General features: G+C 49.3%; 1 long non-coding RNA gene across 2 annotated transcripts in view; it reads left to right on the forward strand.

Moving 5' to 3' along the window:
* LOC135068112 (uncharacterized) overlaps positions 1 to 24044 on the forward strand; it is a 78928-nt gene that overhangs the window by 2356 nt on the left and 52528 nt on the right. The gene's annotated exons all lie outside the window — the stretch shown is intronic.

The raw sequence follows: 24044 nt of genomic DNA on the forward strand, positions 1-24044 counted from the left end.
TGCTCTACTAATCAAAACTACAGTGCTCAAAACAATAGCAGCTGACGAATATGCAATCCACAAGGGCGGATTGGCACTCTGGGACGGTCCCTGCTTGGCCGTTCCCGATGTCCCCACAATGGTCACCCGTCACCCCAATGCCAGACCGGCAGCTGCTATCGGAGATGAACAATGCCGTGGCCACCTGCTATCCCACGAGAATCTGGAACCCAGTAGTTTCACGCAATAAGGAGGACTGAAGAACTATCAGGGTAATTCCAAGTTGATCGCAGCAGGACATTTTTTAGCAATTGGGCAAAACCATGTGCACTGCAGGGGGGGCAGATATAACATGTGCAGAGAGAGTTAGATTTGGGTGGGTTATTTTGTTTCTGTGCAGGGTAAATACTGGCTGCTTTATTTTTACACTGCAATTTAGATTGCAGATTGAACACACCCCACCCAAATCTAACTCTCTCTGAAAATGTTATATCTGCCTCCCCTGCAGTGCACATGGGCCCTCATTCCGAGTTATTCGCTCGCAAGCTGCTTTTAGCAGCATTGCACACGCTAAGCCGCCGCCTACTGGGAGTGAATCTTAGCTTAGCAAAATTGCGAACGAAATATTCTCAAAATTGCGAATAGAAATTTCTTTGCAGTTTCTGAGTAGCTCGGGACTTACTCTGCCACTGCGATCAGTTCAGTCAGTTTCGTTCCTGGTTTGACGTCACAAACACACCCAGCGTTCGCCCAGACACTTCTCCGTTTCTCCAGCCACTCCCGCGTTTTTCCCAGAAACGGCAGCGTTTTTTCCCACACACCCATAAAATAGGCCAGTTTCCGCCCAGAAACACCCACTTCCTGTCAATCACATTACGATCACCAGAACGAAGAAAAAACCTCGTAATGGCGTGAGTAAAATACCAAACTTCTTAGCAAATTTACTTGGCGCAGTCGCAGTACGAACATTGCGCATGCGCAATTAGCGGAAAATCGCTGCGATGCGAAGAAAATTACCGAGCGAACAACTCGGAATGACCACCATGGTTTTGCCCAATTGCTAACAAAGTTCCTGCTGCGATCAACTCAGAATTACCCCCCATGTCAGCATACTGTCAAGCATGCCTGAATGAGGAACCAAGCCACCAGAGTCAGGTGCTTTCCTCACCGTCACCACACTGTGCTTCCAACACGGGATCTTTGTGTGTTCGATGGTGCTGCTGCTGCTGAGGGAACGTCAGCGGACGCTGCTCAAAGCTGGGGAAAAGAGCAGCAGGCAAGTCCATGGAGCAGGTAACCAGAGGGGAGAGCCCGGTCTGTGCATGTGTGTGAGGGGAGGAAATGGTGGTGATGAAGGGCTGGGTCACTATTATACCCTGGATTGGTCAGGACACACTGGGGAGAGGGCCACTAGAGAGGTAACACGGGACTAGTGGTACTACATGGCTCAGCATGTCATCCCTGTTCCAGATATCTGGGTACCTGCCCTGTAGGCACTGTACTGTTCTCACAGCTATAACCACATTATAAAATAGGGTTAGTTTCCTGCTTTGTCTGTATGTTGTGTGTTTTTACATAGCTCTAGATCAGGGGTGGGCAATTATTTCAGTTGGGGGGCCACTTAACACTTTCCAGTGAATATTCAAGGGCCGCACACAAATGTATTGTTTCTGATGTAACTCCAGGTACCCCCCTCCCCTCATTCACCCAAATACGTGTGTCGTCGCCCCCTCCCCCCACCGCACCCAATATGCATTATATATTTATTAATATATTAATAATGGGGAAGGCAAAAATAAAGAGAAATGTCTAAATAAATTATACAGAAGAGACATTTATTCAAGGACAGAAACCACTATAAGCAAATAATTTAAAAAAAACAGCAATGAAGAAAAAAAAACAGCATCCAGTATACTCCCTGGGCACAGTTACCAGCTCCTTCCCCTCTCCCTCCGTCCCTGCCTTGGCACAGTTACCGGCTCCTTCCCCTCTCCCTCCGTCCCTGCCTTGGCACAGTTACCGGCTCCTTCCCCTCTCCCTCCGTCCCTGCCTGGGCACAGTTACCGGCTCCTTCCCCTCTCCCTCCGTCCCTGCCTTGGCACAGTTACCGGCTCCTTCCCCTCTCCCTCCGTCCCTGCCTGGGCACAGTTACCGGCTCCTTTCCCTCTCCTTCCTTTCCTCCTTGGACAAAGTTACCAGCTCCTTCCCCTCTCCTTCCTTTCCTCCCTGGGCACAGTTACCAGCTCCTTCCCGTCTCCCTCCCTGCGCACAGTTACCAGCTCTTCCCCTCTCCCTCCCTCCTTGGGCACAGTTACCAGCTCCTTCCATTCTCCCTCCTTTCCTCCCTTGGCACAGTTACCAGCTCCTTACCCTCTACCTCCCTCCCTCCCTCCTTGGGCACAGTTTCCAGATGCTTCCCCTCTCCCTCCCTCCTTGGACGCAGTTACCAGCTCCTTCCTCCCTCCCTCCTTGGGCACAATTACCAGCTCCTTCCCCCCTCCCTCCTTGGGCACAGTTACCAGCTCCTTCCTCCCTCCTTCCCTCCCTCCTTGGGCACAGTTACCAGCCCTCCCCTCCTTGGGCACAGATACCAGCTCCCCCTTCCTCCCTCTGCACACTTAGCAGCTCTAACACCCTCATCCCTTTGCCACCCGCCAGCTATTCAAACGCGGATACCCCGCAGCCATGGTACATTAATGATCCAGTAACAAGTCCAGTCTACAGTTGCAGTCTGTGCAGCAGCTGCATTCAAACCTCCGGCTTCAGTGTCCTGCTTTTGGCTCCACCCCCAACTGCATCCGATGCTGACAACGTCCTTCCATGCAGCTACACCGGGCTGAACCAGTGACATGACCTAGCAGAGCTTGGAGCTATTGTAGCGCAATTGAGCTATTGTAGCGCAATGACAAGCAGCCCCTCGGGCCACTTGTCATTGTACAGTGGTGGGAGGCAGCGAGCCCGCGGGCCGTATGTTGCCCACCCCTACTCTAGATGCACTGGAATTATATATTAATACATATATCAAGTACTGCAACTGTGTTTGAAGGCTGGGGAGATGCTGATCCCTTCATCCCAATTGCTGCCTTTTACAGTGCTTGGTGTGATGAGTTTGTTTGCGGCTGAATACTCTGTGTGGAGTCTTTATGTTCTTTATATGTCTGTTCAAGCTTTAAGCCACACTGGTCTGGGTAACTGGGGCCTCTGTATGCGTAAATCTCGTAGTTCAACTGACTTTCTCACATATATGACCATGTACCACTCCTATCGTAGTGCTGTGGACACTGCCAAACTAACATATTTCCAACCTCTCATCTCTGCTCAAGCCTCTAACCCCAAGCGACTTTTTAATACATTTAAATAACTTCTTGTCCCTCCCTCACCCAACCCACCAGCCACTATCAGTGCGCAAGATCTTGCGTCCTATTTCAAGGATTGACAAGATTGATAAGGTCTGAAATGAAATGGTATGCTCTTCCACAGCCAGTGACCTGCTCAATTCCCTTCCTGAACCCTCTAACACAGGCATTCCCAACCGCGGTCCTCAAGGCACACCAACAGTGCAGGTTTTAGTGATATCTAGGTTTCAGCACAGATGGTTAAATCAAAATAACTGAGCTACTAATTAAGTCACCTGTGTTCAAGCCTGGATATCACTAATACCAGGACTGTTAGTGTGCCTTGAGGACCGTGGTTGGGAAACACTGCTCTAACACCTTCTCTTCATTTGATCCCACAAATGAAGATTAAGTATCTGCACTCTTTTCACCTGCCTACTCTACTACCTCCCCTCTTGATTCTATACCCTCACAAATTAGTACATCTCTGTCTCCTGTGCTCATCCCAACCTTAACTAAAATCTGTACTCTCTCTCTCTCTCTGCCTACTGGTATCTTTCCTTCTCTGTACAAGCATGCAGTGATTACTCCCATTCTGAAAAAAAACAAAATTCTGCCCCAAACACTCTCTCAAACTACCGTCCCATCTCTCAGATCCCATGCCCCTCCAAGCTACGTGAGAGGCTTACCTACACTCGCCTCACACACTTTCTTAACTCACACAGCTTACTGGACCCACTTCAGTCAGGATTTCGTGCTCAACACTCCACAGATACAGCACTGACTAAGGTAGTGAATGATCTGGTCCCATGCTAAATCTAAAGGCCATTACTCACTACTTATTCTCCTTGATCTCTCTACTGCCTTTGACACTGTTGACCACTCTCTCCTCATACAAACACTACAATCCCTAGGTCTTCAGGACACAGCCCCCCTTTCTTGGTTCTAAGCCTACTTATCTAATCACTAATTCAGTGTTTGTTTTTCTGATTCCACCTCCTCTTTGCTACCTCTCTCAGTTGGCGTACCGCAAGGCTCAGTCTTAGGTCCTCTCCTTTTCTCTATCTATACCACATCTCTTGGCAAACTAATCAGCTCTTTCGGATTTCAGTATCATCTGTATGCAGATGATACTCAAATCTACCTATCCTCCCCAGATTTGTCACCATCTGTATTGGGCCGTGTCACTGAATGCCTGTCACAACTGAGGGCCTGAGCTGACAGGGGGAAGCCTCAGTTGTAGGGGCTGGGGTGAAGCTAAACTTCGCAGGTTTTATCAGACCCCCTGGACATATGAGTAGGATGTAGAAAGGTTGCCCGAAGGCGTGACCATGACAACCAGGATTAAAAGTCAACAAGTATTTATTAACAGAACTCCATGTAATCACAGCAGTAATAAGTCAATGAAGATATACAGCAGATTTGATAAAAACAGTTCCTGGAGAACTACGGGTTGGCAACGGCCACAGGGTACTGGTAGCAGTAGGTACAGTTCTTAATGTCCCAGAGATGGAATGTCCTTACCAGACCCGTCCGTAGAGTGAGATATAGCCAAGGAACACACCAGCAGATGTTTCACTGGAAGCTGGTAACACTGTAGTTGAGGTAGCTGCTGAGGACGCTGGATGGAACCAACCAGGTGTTAAGACATGGAGTAGATGCTGGATGGAATCAGCCAGATAGTAGAATAAAGCTAGGGAGCGAAGATGTAGAAACCAATGGTTTGCAGGTACCGATGGTTTGCAGGTAACGGATGGTACGCAGGTAACAGCTGGAAAAGCACCGGCTCTTTAAGATAGCTGATCACTGCTGGAAGCTGACCGCTGGAAGCAGATGAGACTGGAGCCGGAGACTGGAGCAAACACAGGAGACTGTAGAGTCAGGCTGCACCGCAAGATGGTAGTCTGGTGCGGGTCTCTTAGTGGAATCTGGAAACAGGAGCTGGAACCTGAAATAGAAACAACCACAGGAGAGAGACTGGAAACAAGGTTTGACAACCAAAGCACTGACGATTTCCTGGTTCAGGCTCAATCCCTTTATACCCTTAGGTATGCAGGGATTGGATGAGCAATTAGGCAGACTTCAGCGGAGCTATGGATTTGAGGACAGGATCATGTGACTAGAACTAAGATGGCTGCGCCCATACCGGCCAGTGGAGGGAAACCTTGTTTGTAGCACCACATGGAGATTCCTCTGTAATGGCGGCGGTGAACACAGAGAACGCCGACTTGCGTCTCAGACCTCCAGCGCGGGCGGCCGCAGTAGATGAGGAGTGCCACATAACCTGCAATGCATTGAGAATACCAAAACGATGCCCCAGGCCCCGCCGGCTGGTGACGCCATGCCAGTCGCCCGGGCACTGGAAGGACAATATCCACGGATCAGCAGAGATGAGACATGACATATGAATGCTAGCAACACAGCTGGGAACCGGGCCTAGGACGCTGGGCCAGCCTCAGGAGACACCTGAAAGGTAAATAATGGCGTCCAGATACCCGGATCGTGACAATGCCTTTCTGCCATTTCATCTTGGATGACATCTCGCCACCTCAAACTTAATATTTCCAAAACAGAATGAATTATATTTCCACCAGCCAATAGTAGTTGCCAACCTGATATCTCTATTACTGTTGATAACTCGGCAATCATCCCTACCTCACAAGCTCGCTGCCTAGGTGTCATACTCTGAACTGTCCTTTGTTCCCCACATTCAATCTGTCTCAAAATCATGTTACATACATCTAAGAAACATATCCAAAAAATGACCATATCTTACACAAGACATTATTGTAATAGTCTCCTGACTGGTCTTCCCAAACATAGGCTCTCACCACTACAATCCATTTTGAATGCAGCTGCAAGGCTAATCTTCCTCGCTAGACGGTCATCATCTGAAGATCTGCTCTATCAGTCCCTCCTTTGGTTACCAGTATTTCACCGTATTAAATCTAAAATACTTTTACTTACATGCAAGGCTATTAACCAAACTGCACCAACATACATCTCTTCACTCATCTCAAGATATCTCCCTACCCGACCTCTCCGCTCTGCACAAGATCTGCGTCTCTTATGCACACGCATTACATGTTCACACTCAAAATTACAGGACTTTATCCGGAATTCACCCACTCTGGAATACCCTCCCACGCACAATAAGACTCACCTCTAGTCTCCAAACCTTTAAACGTTCCCTGAAAACTCACCTCTTCAGACAAGACTATCAAATTCCAGATCCACCAGCATAAACCTTCAATGCTTCCCTAGCTAATTACATCCTCTCTGTACAGTACAGATAACCTCACATATTTTGTCTTTCTTTACTCTCACACTCTCCTGACCCTTTGCCATACAAACCATTAAGAACCTAGCAATCTGATGGACCATTATGCAATAGGTACCATCTATCGTTGTGTGTCAATGCCTATTTCACTATAGATTGTAAGCTTGCGAGCAGGGCCTTCCTACCTATATGTCTGTCTGTTTTTACCCAGTTTTGTTCTACTACTGTTGTTCTAATTGTAAAGCGCAACGGAATATGCTGCGCTATATAATAAACTGTTAATAAATAAATAATAAATATTCCCATTAATTAAGAAACATGGACTGTAAACTCCGGTAAGGCAGGGACTGGTGTACAACACTGTGGCATATGCAGGCGCTATGTAGCTAATCGATGTAATACACATTTTATTCAGTATAGATTGAGACACATGCACCAAGAACTGTATTAGAAATGTGTAGGTATTCCTAGGCGGTTACAAGTTGGCTAATAACACTCAGATGTATCATAGCGTGTTGCTAACAGTGGTTGCGTACAGAGACGCTGAATTGCTCCCACTGGAGGCCATACTCAGACGAATGATCTGCACTTAGCATAGGGCTGGTGCAAGTTTCAGTGGTGCGACCGATGGTGGTGCCTAAAGACGCACAAAGCATGATTGCAGGGTATTTAGGCACTGATGGGGCATCTCATTCCTTTCTTATTTGGTGCACAGATGTACACTAGGAAAGGGCTGTGTAGCGGCATTGGCATAAAGTCACAGACGCAGCTACAGCAAAAGATGCAAGAAGGCTGCAACTGAGTCCAACTCAGAATCGGATCCTATAAGGAGAGCTCCTGCTTCCCTCAACAGACCACACTCTCCTGCCCCCATTAGGGCTGCTACCTTAAATTTCCTGGGCTGATTTTCCATCCCAAAAACGAAAGTAAACAGTCCCAAGGCGCAACCAAGACTTATGCAGCCCTATACACAAACAGGATCACCAAATCCTAATGAACATATTGAAAAACAAAGGCGTATAGTCTAGCGCTAAGTCTTGTTTCAATAATTTGACCTTTGAATAAGAAAAGGCCTCAAATTGAAGAAATGGTTCTCTCCAATTCTGTTTCCTTTTGGGTAATTCAGTAAACCAGTTCTCAGATGAAGATACCTCCAAAAAAAAACAAAGAACAAAATATGGTGTAGTATGTCACAAACTTGTAATTTCACCAATGTGGAATAAAACAGATCTGGTAAGATGTAGAGGCCAGAAAGGTAGTGGACCAGACTCACACTATAGCTGACGCAGACTACAGGAAAGGCGTGGAAGGCCTACCATTCACAAGAGAGGCCTTGTTTGCAGATGAACTAGACAAATGGATCTCCACAGCTACTGCGGGTAAGTCTACCTATCTTCCTTCAGCAGCACCCCAAACCAAGAAGACTTGTTCAGCTTCTAAGTTGCATTTCTTTCGGATGGCCAAGTTCAAGGGCAAATCCAGAGGTGCCTCTACGTCCTCCAGCAGCGCAGGAGGTAAACCACGCAAGCCAGCAACTGCAGGTGCTCAGGACCAGAGCCCAGGCTCTGATTCCTCAAAGACTTCAGCATGACGGTGGACCGTAATGCCTGGAAGGCTGTCAGGTGGGAGCCCGACTACAATTCTTCAGTCAGATCTGGTCAAGTTCTTGACAGGATCCCTGGGTCATAGATCTTATTTCCCAGGGCTACAGAAAAGCTCCCACCTCACAGATTCTTCAAATCATGCTTGCCAGTTTCACAAAAGGCAAGTATACCTTTACAGTATGCCATCTAAAAACTGGTACAGACTTTGGTCATTGTTCCAGTTCCACCTCATCTGCTCAACAAGGGGTACTATTCCAACTTGTTCATAGTACCGAAACCAGACTGTTCGGTAAGACCGATTCTGAACCTCAAGTCTTTGAACTCGTACTTACGAGTGTTCAAATTCAAGATGGAGTCTCTGAGAGCTGTAATCTCAGGTCTGGATGCGGGAGAATTCCTAGTGTCTCTGGATATCAAGGATGGGTACCTTCACATTCTGACCTGGTCGCCTCATCAGGCCTATCTACGGTTTGCGCTGCAGGACTGTCACTACCAGTTCCAGGCCCTGCCCTTTGGTCTCTCCACGGCACCGAGGGTGTTCACCAAGGTGATGGCAGAGATGATATTTATACTCCACAAGCAGGGAGTGAACATAATTCCGTACCTGGACGATCTTCTGATAAAGGCGCCGTCCAGGGAGAGTTTGCTGGACTACATTGGTCTCTCAACCAAACTCCTCCAGGATCACGGGTGGATTCTGAACCTTCCAAAATCTCACCTAGAGCCAACGAGGAGGCTCCCATTCCTGGGAATGATACTGGACACGGAGCTGCAGAAAGCGTTCCTTCCGTTGGAAAAGGCATTGGTGATCCAGTCAATGGTTCGGGACGTCCTGAAGCCAACCCGGGTGTCGGTGCATCTATGCATTCGCCTTCTGGGGAACATGGTGGCCTCTTACGAGGCTCTTCAATATGGAAGTTTTCACTCAAGACCCTTTCAGCTAGATCTGTTGGACAGATAGTCCGGATCGCATCTTTACATGCACCAGAGGATCCGTCTGTCGCCAAAAGCCAGGATCTCCCTTCTGTGGTGGCTACAGACTTCTCACCTCGTCGAGGTTCGGAATTTAGAACTGGATTCTGTTAACCACTGACGCAAGCCTCAGAGGTTTGGGAGCAGTCACTCAGGGGGTGCAGTTTCAAGGAAGATGGTCAAGTCAGGAAGTTGTCCTTCCAATCAACATTCTGGAACTCAGGGCCATATACAACGCCCTTCTGCAGGCCTTACTTCTTCTTCAAGATCGGGCCATTCAGGTCCAGTCGGACAATGTGACGGTAGTGATGTACATAACCGACTAGGCGGAACAAAGAGCAGAGTGTCACGATCCTGACTGTAGTTCTCGTATTTGGTGACTTACCCCTGCCATCTGTCCCGGATCCTGTGCCTGTTTGCTCACTGAGATAAACAGCTTGTCAGCACCATGAGTTTCCTGAGTTCTCTGCCTGGAAGGTAATAGTTAACGAGCTCCACCTGTGGTGATCTCCTGTGTGAGTCTGAATTCAGCAATCTGAAGTTTAGGCCTAAAAGCCAGCATCCTATGTTTGCAGAAGTTCAGGCTTCAGTGTTCTCTCGGCCTGCTAGGCCTCACTCCACATCACAGCCTAGTCTAGAGTACTCACATGACAGTGACTGTTCACCTGACCCAGAGCTGTCCAATCCTCTGCCAGCCTGAGACTCTCTGCATCACCTGACACTGATCACCAAGGACCAGGAAGTATAAGTCGGGAGACTGAGTTGGAAACTGGGCCAGTTCCTAGTGTCACACACAGCTCTGTGTGAGCTTTGAAGCTGAGCTCCCTAAAGGTAACCCTTGTACTTTGGTTCCTGTAAAAACTCTGTTTCTTTGTTACCCAGTTTGGATTACATTTGTGTTGCCATTGATATCCAGTATTTCCACGAGTTTTGACTTAAAGGCACAGTACAGTATTCCACCATCTCCACTTAAAGGCACAGTTGCAGTGTTTCATCTTAAAGGCACAATACAGTATTCCACCATCTCCACTTAAAGGTACAGTTGCAGTGTTTCATCTTAAAAGCACAGTACAGTATTCCACCATCTCCACTTAAAGGCACAGTTGCAGTGTTTCATCTTAAAGGCACGGTGCAGTGTTCCACAGTCTCAACTGGTAACCACAGCTGCAGTGTTCTACCATCACAGCCGCAGGGTTCTTCAGCCTCGTATTAGAGTTATAGCCACAGTCATCGTCCTACTTTCAGTTGCGTTTCCAGCTATATCCGGTACCAGCACGCATTACAGTTGCATCCCAGTCTCACCAGTAACCAGTCCGTCTTACCATCTTGCCAGTAACCTCGAGTACATAAGCACCTATTCCTGTGACACTATTTCCAGTACAGTCTCACCTATACATTCATCCTGCTATCAAAGTCCCTGGTGATCCAGTGGTCAGGATACGGCTTCCTCTGCCGAGGCCCGGGTTCGATCCCCGGTCAGGGATTGCTCCTTCTTTCACTGATTCCTACAGACCAGCCTAATATTCACATAGTCCTCCATTTGCCCGCACAGACTTCACTAACACCGGGTTCACAAAACCACAGTCATGACAGTAGGAACTGGCCCCATGGACCCGGCCGGAAGTGTTTGTCTGACGCAGGACCTCCTAAGCAATATTGCAGGACGCTTGGAGGGTTTGGAGTCGACTCAGCATCAATTGGCACAGTATCTGCAGCGGAATTCGTTCTCCAGAGATTCTCTGACCTTCTGCACTAAGACTCCTGACCAACTGCAGATTTTCTACCAGATGTTATTACAGTTACAAGAACTTTTGTCTAGTATTCTTTCTGTGATGCCTGATCTCTTCAGGAATACTACCAACGTTGTTGATCCTGTTTTGTCCCATCAAGTTAATAAAGTCTCTTCCTCTGTGCAAGGAAAAGTTGTTCATCAGAGCTATCCACGGCCCAAGCTCTCTGAAGCTGAACGTCAGCGGCGTAGGGAGCTACACCTCTGTCTTTACTGTGGAAATTCCGGTCATTTTGTTAAAGACTACATTCTTCGCAAGCCAGGGAATGGTGACAAATCTCAGTATCATAGTGCTCATGTCTACAAGTCATCCACAGTAGCCAATCCTGCTACTGCTGACGGGGGTATCAAGAAGGCTACTCTGAAAGAGACTCAAATTTATGACTGGGGTCCGGTGATTAAAAGACCTTATTCCAAGTTGGGTGTCCAGAGAAGAATGTTCAAGCCATTTAGAGTCACAGAGGAGTCAGTGTATCCAGCCCCAGGAGGGGCGTCTTCAGAGTGTCCAGCCCCAGGAGGGGTGTATTCAGAGTGTCCAGCCCCAGGAGGGGCGTCTTCAGAGCGTCCAGCCCCAGGAGGGGGGTCTTCAGAGCGTCCAGCCCAAGGAGGGGCGTCCGTGTCTACAGCCCAAGGAGGGGCGTCCGTGTCTACAGCCCAAAGGAGGGGCGTCCGTGTCTACAGCCCAAGGAGGGGCGTCCGTGTCTACAGCCCAAGGAGGGGGTTCTTCAGAGTGTCCAGCCCCAGGAGGGGGTTCTTCAGAGTGTCCAGCCCCAGGAGGGGGTTCTTCAGAGTGTCCAGCCCCAGGAGGGGGTTCTTCAGAGTGTCCAGCCCCAGGAGGGGTGTATTCAGAGTGTCCAGCCCCAGGAGGGGCGTCTTCAGAGCGTCCAGCCCCAGGAGGGGGGTCTTCAGAGCGTCCAGCCCAAGGAGGGGCATCCGTGTCTAGAGCCCAAGGAGGGGCGTCCGTGTCTACAGCCCAAGGAGGGGCGTCCGTGTCTACAGCCCAAAGGAGGGGCGTCCGTGTCTACAGTCCAAGGAGGGGCGTCCGTGTCTACAGCCCAAGGAGGGGGTTCTTCAGAGTGTCCAGCCCCAGGAGGGGGTTCTTCAGAGTGTCCAGCCCCAGGAGGGGGTTCTTCAGAGTGTCCAGCCCCAGGAGGGGGTTCTTCAGAGTGTCCAGCCCCAGGAGGGGGTTCTTCAGAGTGTCCAGTCCCAGGAGGGGGTTCTTCAGAGTGTCCAGCCCCAGGTGGGGGTTCTTCAGAGTGTCCAGCCCCAGTGAGGGGTTTAGAGCGTGTAGCCCGAGTGAGGGGTTCAGAGCGTCCAGCCCCAGTGAGGGGTTCAGAGGATCCAGCCCCAGGGAGTCTTCAGAGCGCTGCCCAGCCAGAGAGTCTTCAGAGCGCTGCAGTCTTCAGAGCGCTGCCCAGCCAGAGAGTCTTCAGAGTGCTGCCCAGCCAGAGAGTCTTCAGAGTACTGCCCAGCCAGAGAGTCTTCAGAGTGCTGCCCAGCCAGAGAGTCTACAGAGTGCAGCCCAGCCAGAGAGTCTACAGAGTGCAGCCCAGCCCCGTGAAGTGAGGGCTCTTGCCTCAGCCCAGCCCCGTGAAGTGGGGGCTCTTGCCTTAGCCCAGCCCCGTGAAGTGGGGGCTCTTGCCTCAGCCCAGCCCCTTGAAGTGGGGGCTCTTGCCTCAGCCCAGCCCAGCCCCGTAAAGTGGGGGCTCTTGCCTCAGCCCAGCCCCGTGAAGAGGGGGCTCTTGCCTCAGCCCAGCCCCATGAAGAGGGGGCTCCTGCCTTAGTTCAGCCCCGTGAAGAGGGGGCTCCTGCCTTAGTTCAGCCCCGTGAAGAGGGGGCTCCAGCCTTAGTTCAGCCCCGTGAAGAGGGGGCTCCTGCCTTAGTTCAGCGCTGTGAAGAAACGGCTCCTGCCGGTCCAGCAATATTCCAGGCTCCGCCTGGTCAGTCCGTCCCGGTTCCAGCCGGTCCAGCAATACTCCAGGCTCCGCCTGGTCAGTCCGTCCCGGTTCCAGCCGGTCCAGCAATACTCCACGCCCTGCCTGGTCAGTCCGTCCCGGTTCCAGCCGGTCCAGCAATACTCCAGGCCCTGCCTGGTCAGTCCGTCCCGGTTCCATCCGGTCCAGCGATACTCCAAGACCAGCCTGGTCAGTCTCCTTTGGCTCCAGGCAATTCAAGTATCCTCGGATCCAATCCAGTCCTACTCGTCCAGCCAAAGATTTCTCCAGTTTCAGTCTGTTCAAGCTCATCTGGACTCAAACCGATTCCAAGCATTGGCCCGAGTAAAGAACTTTTGACAGTTGGTCACAGTAAAGGACTTCCACCATCTAGTTCTAAAATTAGACTTCAATCTGTCTCTGATTCTGTTTCCTCGTCTTCCAGCATTGAGTCCACAGCTTCTGCAGGGAAATCTAATACCTCTTCTCATCAATGTCAGAATAATTCTGCTGTAGCCACCAAAGTCAAGAAAACTCCCAAGGCTACTCACTTAAAGTCTGAACGTGCTACAGAGCTGGATACCGATCTGAGTACAGTTTTCTCAGCTTTGTCCCTAAGCTTGTCTGAGCAACCTAATGTTCCATCTGCTGATTCGGATAAAGGACTTCAGACTAATATTGCTGAGAAGGATACTGATGTTGCTTCCTCAATCCAGTCATCAGAGTTATTTGCCTCAGTCGCAGACGCGAGTGTCGCAGCTTCAGGGAAAATTACTAGCATCTCCATTCAGAATGAGATTTCAAGTGACTTTTCAGTCTCATTTGAGGATTCCAGCAAGGCAACTTCAGAAAGGATATTTTCTCATCGATGTCGGGATAATTCTGCTGTAGCATCTAAAGTCAAGAAAAATACCAAGGCTATTGACCTTATGTCTGAATGTGTACCTCAGTCTAATGTTTCAGTGGCATCTGTTTCCATGAGTCCAATTTCATCCTCCACTCAGTCTTCAGAACATTCAGCCAATGCTCCGTTTTTTGACCCATCGCTTTCTGAGCAAGATAATGTCTTGATGAACCAATACCTTAAGAATTTCAGTGATGCCAAGAATTGGAAAACAGTACAAGGACAACAGCCTGTGGATTTAAGAGTTGGTTATGTTTCCATTGATTCCACTCCAAGTTCCTTGTGTTGTTCTGAACTTGTTAATGCAGCTTACAAAACGGATGTAGTTACTCCCAAAGAAGACTGGTATCTTCCAATAGACTTGGACTTCTGAAGAATTCAGCTTAAGTTTTGTTTCTGAACCCTCAGGTTTCCACTTTTCTGAATCTTTGTGTACAAGTTATTCATCAAGTTCCTCTAAGACCAAAGATGGGTGTACGGAGTCCACCCTTGAAGAGGGGTTACTGTCACGATCCTGACTGTAGTTCTCGTATTCGGTGACTTACCCCTGCCATCTGTCCCGGATCCTGTGCCTTTTTGCTCACTGAGATAAACAGCTTGTCAGCACCATGAGTTTCCTGAGTTCTCTGCCTGGAAGGTAATAGTTAACGAGCTCCACCTGTGGTGATCTCCTGTGTGAGTCTGAATTCAGCAATCTGAAGTTTAGGCCTAAAAGCCAGCATCCTATGTTTGCAGAAGTTCAGGCTTCAGTGTTCTCTCGGCCTGCTAGGCCTCACTCCACATCAAGCCTCGTCTAGAGTACTCACATGACAGTGACTGTTCACCTGACCCAGAGCTGTCCAATCCTCTGCCAGCATGAGACTCTCTGCATCACCTGACATTGCTCACCAAGGACCAGGAAGTATAAGTCGGGAGACTGAGGGGTAAATTTACTAAGATTCGTATTTTCCCGTTTCAGGTCAAAGTTCAATCACGAATGACATCGAAAGTGTAAAACTGCAACTTTTTGAATTTGTTACGATGGATTTACTAAGCTGTCGTATTCGGGTTTTTCTTTTCTTCCGATGTCGATGTCATTCGTGTTTTTTTTGTGTTTTTTACGGCAGTGATTAGCAAAACACTGCCGACTTTTTTACAATTAATCTCGGCCGGATCTGTGTGATCCGTGCTGGGGTTCTATTTTTTTTTTTTTTTAATTAAACACTAAAATTTTAAAAAAAAAATTGCGTGGGGTCCCCCCTCCTAAGCATAACCAGCCTCGGGCTCTTTGAGCCGATCCTGGTTGCCGAAATATGGGTAAAAAATTGACAGGGGTTCCCCCATATTTAAGCAACCAGCATCGGGCTCTGCGCCTGGTCCTGGTTCCAAAAATACGGGGGACAAAAAGAGTAGGGGTCCCCCGTATTTTTAAAACCAGCACCGGGCTCCACTAGCTGGACAGATAATGCCACAGCCGGGGGTCACTTTTATATAGTGCCCTGCGGCCGTGGCATCAAATATCCAACTAGTCACTCCTGGCCGGGGTACCCTGGGGGAGTGGGGACCCCTTCAATCAAGGGGTCCCCCCCCCCCAGCCACCCAAGGGCCAGGGGTGAAGCCCGAGGCTGTCCCCCCCCCCATCCAATGGGCTGCGGATGGGGAGGCTGATAGCCTTTGTTGTAAAAGAAAAGATATTGTTTTTAGTAGCAGTACTACAAGGCCCAGCAAGCCTCCCCCGCATGCTGGTACTTGGAGAACCACAAGTACCAGCATGCGACGGAAAAACGGGCCCGCTGGTACCTGTAGTACTACTACTAAAAAAATACCCAAAAAAAGACAAGACACACACACCGTGAAAGTATAATTTTATTACATACATACACACATACATACATACTTACCTTAAGTTCCCACGCAGGTCGGTCCTCTTCTCCAGTAGAATCCAAGGGGTACCTGTTGAAGAAATTATACTCACGAGATCCAGGGGTCCAGGCTCCTCGGGAAATCCAGGGGTAATCCACGTACTTGAAAAAAAAAAAAAACGGTGTCCCGACCACGAACTGAAAGGGGACCCATGTTTGCACATGGGTCACCTTTCCACGAATGCCAGAAACCCACTTTGACTTCTGTCTAAGTGGGTTTCTTCAGCCAATCAGGGAGCGCCACGTTGTAGCACTCTCCTGATCAGCTGTGTGCTCCTGTCCTCACTGACAGGCAGCACACGGCAGTGTTACAATGTAGCGCCTATGCGCTCCATTGTAACCAATGATGGGAACTTTCTGCCCTGCGGTTGACCTAAAGTGACGTCACCGCTGAGCAAGAAAGTTCCCATCATTGGTTACAATGGAGCGCATAGGCGCTACATTGTAACACTGCCGTGTGCTGCCTGCCAGTGAGGACAGGAGCACACAGCTGATCAGGAGAGTGCTACAACGTGGCGCTCCCTGATTGGCTGAAGAAACCCACTTAGACAGAAGTCAAAGTGGGTTTCTGGCATTCGTGGAAAGGTGACCCATGTGCAAACATGGGTCCCCTTTCAGTTCGTGGTCGGGACACCGTTTTTTTTTTTTTTTTCTTCAAGTACGTGGATTACCCCTGGATTTCCCGAGGAGCCTGGACCCCTGGATCTCGTGAGTATAATTTCTTCAACAGGTACCCCTTGGATTCTACTGGAGAAGAGGACCGACCTGCGTGGGAACTTAAGGTAAGTATGTATGTATGTGTGTATGTATGTAATAAAATTATACTTTCACGGTGTGTGTGTCTTGTCTTTTTTTGGGTATTTCTTTAGTAGTAGTACTACAGGTACCAGCGGGCCCGTTTTTCCGTCGCATGCTGGTACTTGTGGTTCTCCAAGTACCAGCATGCGGGGGAGGCTTGCTGGGCCTTGTAGTACTGCTACTAAAAACAATATCTTTTCTTTTACACCAAAGGCTATCAGCCTCCCCATCCGCAGCCCATTGGATGGGGGGGGACAGCCTCGGGCTTCACCCCTGGCCCTTGGGTGGCTGGGGGGGGGGACCCCTTGATTGAAGGGGTCCCCACTCCCCCAGGGTACCCCGGCCAGGAGTGACTAGTTGGATTTTTGATGCCACGGCCGCAGGGCACTATATAAAAGTGACCCCCGGCTGTGGCATTATCTGTCCAGCTAGTGGAGCCCGGTGCTGGTTTTAAAAATACGGGGGACCCCTACTCTTTTTGTCCCCCGTATTTTTGGAACCAGGACCAGGCGCAGAGCCCGATGCTGGTTGCTTAAATATGGGGGAACCCCTGTCAATTTTTTCACCATATTTCTGCAACCAGGATCGGCTCAAAGAGCCCGAGGCTGGTTATGCTTAGGAGGGGGGACCCCACGCAATTTTTTTTAATAAAATAACAACTTTCCCACCCCTTCCCACTGATATACATGCACGGATCTCATGGATCCCTGCATGCCTATCCAATCACGGAAAAAAAAAGTAGGTCTGGTTTTTTTTTAGCACTTTTTTACGAGTTGTAATTTTTCACGGCAGTGTTTGTTTTTTTTTTGCTGTGCACTTCTTAGTAAATGACCGAGATTCATACTTAAACAGCCGCGTTTTGACCGATGGTGTATTCATTCGTGATTTTTTTCTTGGACTTCAAAATATTACGAATGCCCTCATCACTGCCGTGATTATTGCTTAGTAAATTACCGAGATGACACTTTGATGAAAAAACGGCATCTCGGTCAAAATCGGGAGCTTAGTAAATTTACCCCTGAGTTGGAAACTGGGCCAGTTCCTCGTGTCACACACAGCTCTGTGTGAGCTTTGAAGCTGAGCTCCCTAAAGGTAACCCTTGTACTTTGGTTCCTGTAAAAACTCTGTTTCTTTGTTACCCAGTTTGGATTACATTTGTGTTGCCATTGATATCCAGTATTTCCACGAGTTTTGACTTAAAGGCACAGTACAGTATTCCACCATCTCCACTTAAAGGCACAGTTGCAGTGTTTCATCTTAAAGGCACAATACAGTATTCCACCATCTCCACTTAAAGGCACAGTTGCAGTGTTTCATCTTAAAAGCACAGTACAGTATTCCACCATCTCCACTTAAAGGCACAGTTGCAGTGTTTCATCTTAAAGGCACGGTGCAGTGTTCCACAGTCTCAACTGGTAACCACAGCTGCAGTGTTCTACCGTCACAGCCGCAGGGTTCTTCAGCCTCGTATTAGAGTTATAGCCACAGTCATTGTCCTACTTTCAGTTGCGTTTCCAGCTATATCCGGTACCAGCACGCATTACAGTTGCATCCCAGTCTCACCAGTAACCAGTCCGTCTTACCATCTTGCCAGTAACCTCGAGTACATAAGCACCTACTCCTGTGACACTATTTCCAGTACAGTCTCACCTATACATTCATCCTGCTATCAAAGTCCCTGGTGATCCAGTGGTCAGGATACGGCTTCCTCTGCCGAGGCCCGGGTTCGATCCCCGGTCAGGGATTGCTCCTTCTTTCACTGATTCCTACAGACCAGCCTAATATTCACATAGTCCTCCAATTGCCCGCACAGACTTCACTAACACCGGCTTCACAAAACCACAGTCATGACACAGAGCAGCAAGGTCAGAGGTGTCAAGAATTCTCCTCTGGGCAGAAAGAAACGCTGTGGCATTGTCAGCGGTCTTCATTCCGGGTGTAGACAACTGGTAAGCAGACTTACTCAGCAGACACGACCTGCACCCGGGGGAGCGGGGCCTTTACCCGGAGGTGTTCAGATGTTTGACAAGTCGATGGGAATATCCACAGATCGACATGATAGCCTCTCGGCTTAACAAGAAACTCAATCCCGACTATAATCCAAGCCGGGAAGGGGGTAACGTCTAAGCATTACCATCGTATTTGGAAGAAATACGTCTCTTGGTGTGAGAGCAGAGATTGTTCTGCAGTGGATATTCATCTGTGACTTTTTCTGCAGGCAGGTGTGGATTTGGGCCTATGTCTGGGCTCCATAAAAGTCCAGATTTCGGCCTTGTCCATTTTCTTTCAAAAACAATTGGCTTCTCCCCCTGAGGTCCAGACATTCTTGAAAGGTGTTCTGTACATCCAACCTCCCTTTGTGCCTCCCACGGCACCTTGGGATCTCAACGTGGTGCTGCAGTTCCTCCAATCGGACTGGTTTGAACCTTTACAGGAGGTGGACGTGAAATATCTTACATTGAAGACTGTCACACTGTTGGTCTTGGCTTCAGCAAGACGTGTGTTGGAATTGGGGGCTTTATCTCAATAGTCCCTATTTAATTTTCCTTGAGAACAGAGCTGAACTCTGAACTCGTAAGCAATTTTCTCTGACGTCCTAGTGGATGCTGGGAACTCCGTAAGGACCATGGGGAATAGCGGCTCCGCAGGAGACTGGGCACAACTAAAGAAAGCTTTAGGACTACCTGGTGTGCACTGGCTCCTCCCACTATGACCCTCCTCCAGACCTCAGTTAGATTTCTGTGCCCGGCCGAGCTGGATGCACACTAGGAGGCTCTCCTGAGCTCCTAGAAAGAAAGTATATTTTAGGTTTTTTATTTTACAGTGAGACCTGCTGGCAACAGGCTCACTGCAACGAGGGACTAAGGGGAGAAGAAGCGAACCTACCTAACTGGTGGTAGCTTGGGCTTCTTAGGCTACTGGACACCATTAGCTCCAGAGGGATCGCACACAGGACCCGACCTCGTCGTCCGGTCCCGGAGCCGCGCCGCCGTCCCCCTTACAGAGCCAGAAGCAAGAAGTGTCCGGAAAATCGGCGGCTGAAGACTTCTGTCTTCTCCAATGTAGCGCTCAGCACTGCAGCTGTGCGCCATTGCTCCTCATGCACACCACACACTCCGGTCACTGATGGGTGCAGGGCGCTGGGGGGGGGGGGGGGGGGGGGGGGGGGGGGGGGCGCCCTGAGCAGCAATATTAACACCTTGGCTGGCAAAACTGACACCATATATAGCCCTAGAGGTTATATAGGTGTAAATTACCCCTGCCAGATTTACACAAACAGCGGGAGAAAGCCCGCCGAAAAAGGGGCGGAGCCATCTTCCTCAGCACACTGGCGCCATTTTCTCTCACAGCTCCGCTGGAAGGATCGCTCCCTGGCTCTCCCCTGCAGTCCTGCACTACAGAAAGGGTAAAAAAGAGAGGGGGGGGCAATAAATTTAGGCGCAGTATGTATAATACAAGCAGCTATAGGGGAAAACACTCTGTATAGTGATATCCCTGTGTTATATAGCGCTCTGGTGTGTGCTGGCATACTCTCCCTCTGTCTCCCCAAAGGGCTTTGTGGGGTCCTGTCCTATGTCAGAGCATTCCCTGTGTGTGTGCTGTGTGTCGGTACTGCTGTGTCGACATGTATGATGAGGATAATGATGTGGAGGCAGAGCAAATGCCTGTGAATGTGATGTCACCCCCTGCGGGGTCGACACCTGTGTGGATGGACTTATGGAAGGAATTACGTGACAGTGTCAGCTCCTTACATAAAAGGTTTGACGACATAGGACAGCCGGCTACTCAGCTTGTGCCTGTCCAAGCGTCTCAAATGTCATCAGGGGCTTTAAAACGCCCGCTACCTCAGATGGCAGACACTGATGTTGACACGGATACCGACTCCAGTGTCGACGACGATGAGACTAGTGTACCTTCCAATAGGGCCACCCGTTACATGATTGAGGCAATGAAAAATGTATTACACATTTCTGATAGTACCCCAGGTACCACAAAAAAGGGTATTATGTTTGGTGAGAAAAAACTACCAGTAGTTTTTCCTGCATCTGACGAATTAAATGAGGTGTGTGAGGAAGCGTGGACTTCCCCCGATAAGAAATTGATAATTTCTAAACGGTTATTGGCAGCGTACCCTTTCCCGCCAGAGGATAGGTCACGTTGGGAAACAACCCCTAGGGTAGATAAAGCGCTTACACGTTTATCAAAAAAGGTGGCACTACCGTCTCCGTATACGGCCGCCCCAAAAGGAACCTGCTGAGAGAAAGCAGGAGGCTACCCTAAAAGCTATATATACACACACGGGCATTATATTGCGACCAGCGATTGCATCGGCATGGATGTGCAGTGCTGCTGCTGCGTGGTCAGATTCCCTGTCGGATAATATTGATACTCTGGATAGGGACAATATTTTGCTGACAATAGAGCATATAAAAGACGCTGTCTTATACATGCGTGATGCACAGAGGGATATTTGCCGGCTGGCATCAAAAATAAGCGCAATGTCCATTGCCGCCAGAAGGGGGTTATGGACTCGGCAGTGGTCAGGTGATGCCGATTCAAAAAGGCACAGCGTCCGGTAAGTCCACAGCATGACGCTGGGGCTTCACAGGCGGACCCGGGTACGGTGGGGGCCCGTCTCAGAAATTTCAGCGCACAGTGGGCTCTCTCACAGGTGGATCCCTGTATCCTTCAAGTAGTATCTCAGGGGTACAGGCTGGAATTCGAGGCGTCTCCCCCCCGCCGTTTCCTAAAATCTGCCTTACCAGCAACTCCCTCTGCCAGGGAGGCAGTGTTGGTGGCTATCCAAAAACTGTATTCACAGCAAGTGATTGTCAAGGTACCCCTCCTTCAACAAGGAAAGGGTTACTATTCCACAATGTTTGTGGTACCGAAACCGGACGGTTCGGTGAGACCCATCTTAAATTTAAAATCCTTGAACACATATATCAAAAGATTCAAGTTCAAGATGGAATCGCTCAGGGCGGTTATTGCGAGCCTGGACGAGGGGGATTACATGGTATCCCTGGACATCAAGGATGCTTACCTGCATGTCCCCATTTACCATCCTCACCAGGAGTACCTCAGATTTGTGGTACAGGATTGCCATTACCAATTCCAGACACTGCCGTTTGGGCTGTCCACAGCACCGAGGGTGTTTACCAAGGTAATGGCAGAAATGATGATACTCCTTCGAAAAAAGGGAGTTTTAATTATCCCGTAATTGGACGATCTCCTTATAAAGGCGAGGTCCAGGGAGCAGTTGTTGGTCGGGGTAGCACTATCTCGGGAAGTGCTACAACAGCACGGATGGATTCTAAACATTCCAAAGTCACAGCTGGTTCCTACCACACGCCTACTGTTCCTGGGGATGGTTCTGGACACAGTACAGAAAAAAGTGTTTCTCCCGCTGGAGAAAGCCAAGGAGCTGTCATCTCTAGTCAGAGACCTCCTGAAACCAAAACAGGTATCGGTGCATCACTGCACACGAGTCCTGGGAAAAATGGTAGCTTCCTACGAAGCAATTCCATTCGGCAGGTTCCATGCAAGAACCTTTCAGTGGGACCTCTTGGACAAGTGGTCGGGATCGCATCTTCAGATGCATCGGCTGATAACCCTGTCTCCAAGGACCAGGGTATCTCTATTGTGGTGGCTGCAGAGTGCTCATCTTCAAGAGGGCCGCAGATTCGGCATACAGGACTGGGTCCTGGTGACAACGAATGCCAGTCTTCGAGGCTGGGGAGCAGTCACACAGGGAAGAAACTTCCAAGGACTTTGGTCAAGTCAGGAGTCGTCCCTACACATAAATATTCTGGAACTGAGGGCCATTTACAATGCCCTAAGTCAGGCAAGGCCCCTGCTTCAAAACCAGCCGGTACTGATCCAATCAGACAACATCACGGCAGTCGCCCATGTAAACCGACAGGGCGGCACGAGAAGCAGGATGTCGATGGCAGAAGCCACAAGGATTCTCCGATGGGTGGAAAATCACGTCTTAGCACTGTCAGCAGTGTTCATTCCGGGAGTGGACAACTGGGAAGCAGACTTCCTCAGCAGACACGACCTACACCCGGGAGAGTGGGGACTTCATCCAGAAGTCTTCCAACTGATGGTAAACCGTTGGGAAAGGCCACAGGTGGACATGATGGCGTCCCGCCTAAACAAAAAACTAGAGAGATATTGCGCCAGGTCAAGGGACCCTCAGGCGATAGCTGTGGACGCTCTAGTGACACCGTGGGTGTACCAATCGGTTTATGTGTTCACTCCTCTGCCTCTCATACCAAAGGTACTGAGAATAATAAGAAAACGAGGAGTAAGAACGATACTCATGGTTCCGGATTGGCCAAGAAGAGCTTGGTACCCAGAACTGCAAGAAATTATATCAGAGGACCCATGGCCTCTACCGCTCAGACAGGATCTGCTACAGCAGGGGCCCTGTCTGTTCCAAGACTTACCGCGGATGCGTTTGACGGCATGGCGGTTGAATACCGGATCCTAAAGGAAAAGGGCATTCCGGAGGAAGTCGTTCCTACGCTGATAAAAGCCAGGAAAGAAGTAACCGCAAACCATTATCACCGTATTTGGCGAAAATATGTTGCGGGGTGTGACCCAGGAAGGCCCCAACAGAAGAATTTCAGCTGGGTCGCTTTCTGCACTTCCTACAGTCAGGAGTGACTATGGGCCTAAAATTGGGTTCCATTAAGGTCCAGATTTCGTCTCTGTCCATTTTCTTCCAGAAAGAACTGGCTTCACTACCTGAAGTTCAGACATTTGTAAAGGGAGTGCTGCATATTTACCCCCCTTTTGTGCCTCCAGTGGCACCTTGGGATCTCAACGTGGTGTTGAGTTTCCTAAAATCACATTGGTTGAGCCACTAAAAACCGTGGATCTGAAATATCTCACGTGGAAAGTGGTCATGTTATTGGCCTTGGCTTCGGCCAGGCGTGTATCAGAATTGGCGGCTTTGTCATATAAAAGCCCTTATCTGATTTTCCATATGGATAGGGCAGAATTGAGGACTCGTCCTCAGTTTCTCCCTAAGGTGGTATCAGCTTTTCACTTGAACCAACCTATTGTAGTGCCTGCGGCTACTAGGGACTTGGAGGATTCCAAGTTACTGGACGTAGTCCGGGCCCTGAAAATATATGTTTCCAGGACGGCTGGAGTCAGGAAAACTGACTCGCTATTTATCCTGTATGCACCCAACAAACTGGGTGCTCCAGCTTCTAAGCAGACTATTGCTCGCTGGATTTGTAGCACAATTCAGCTGGCGCTTTCTGCGGCTGGACTGCCGCATCCTAAATCAGTAAAAGCCCAATCCACGAGGAAGGTGGGCTCATCTTGGGCGGCTGCCCGAGGGGTCTCGGCTTTACAACTTTGCCGAGCTGCTACTTGGTCAGGGGCAAACACGTTTTCTAAATTCTACAAATTTGATACCCTGGCTGAGGAGGACCTTGAGTTCTCTCATTCGGTGCTGCAGAGTCATCCGCACTCTCCTGCCCGTTTGGGAGCTTTGGTATAATCCCCATGGTCCTTACGGAGTTCCCAGCA

The sequence above is a fragment of the Pseudophryne corroboree genome, chromosome 1 (genome assembly GCF_028390025.1).
Source record: "Pseudophryne corroboree isolate aPseCor3 chromosome 1, aPseCor3.hap2, whole genome shotgun sequence".
Classification (NCBI taxonomy): Eukaryota; Metazoa; Chordata; class Amphibia; order Anura; family Myobatrachidae; genus Pseudophryne; species Pseudophryne corroboree.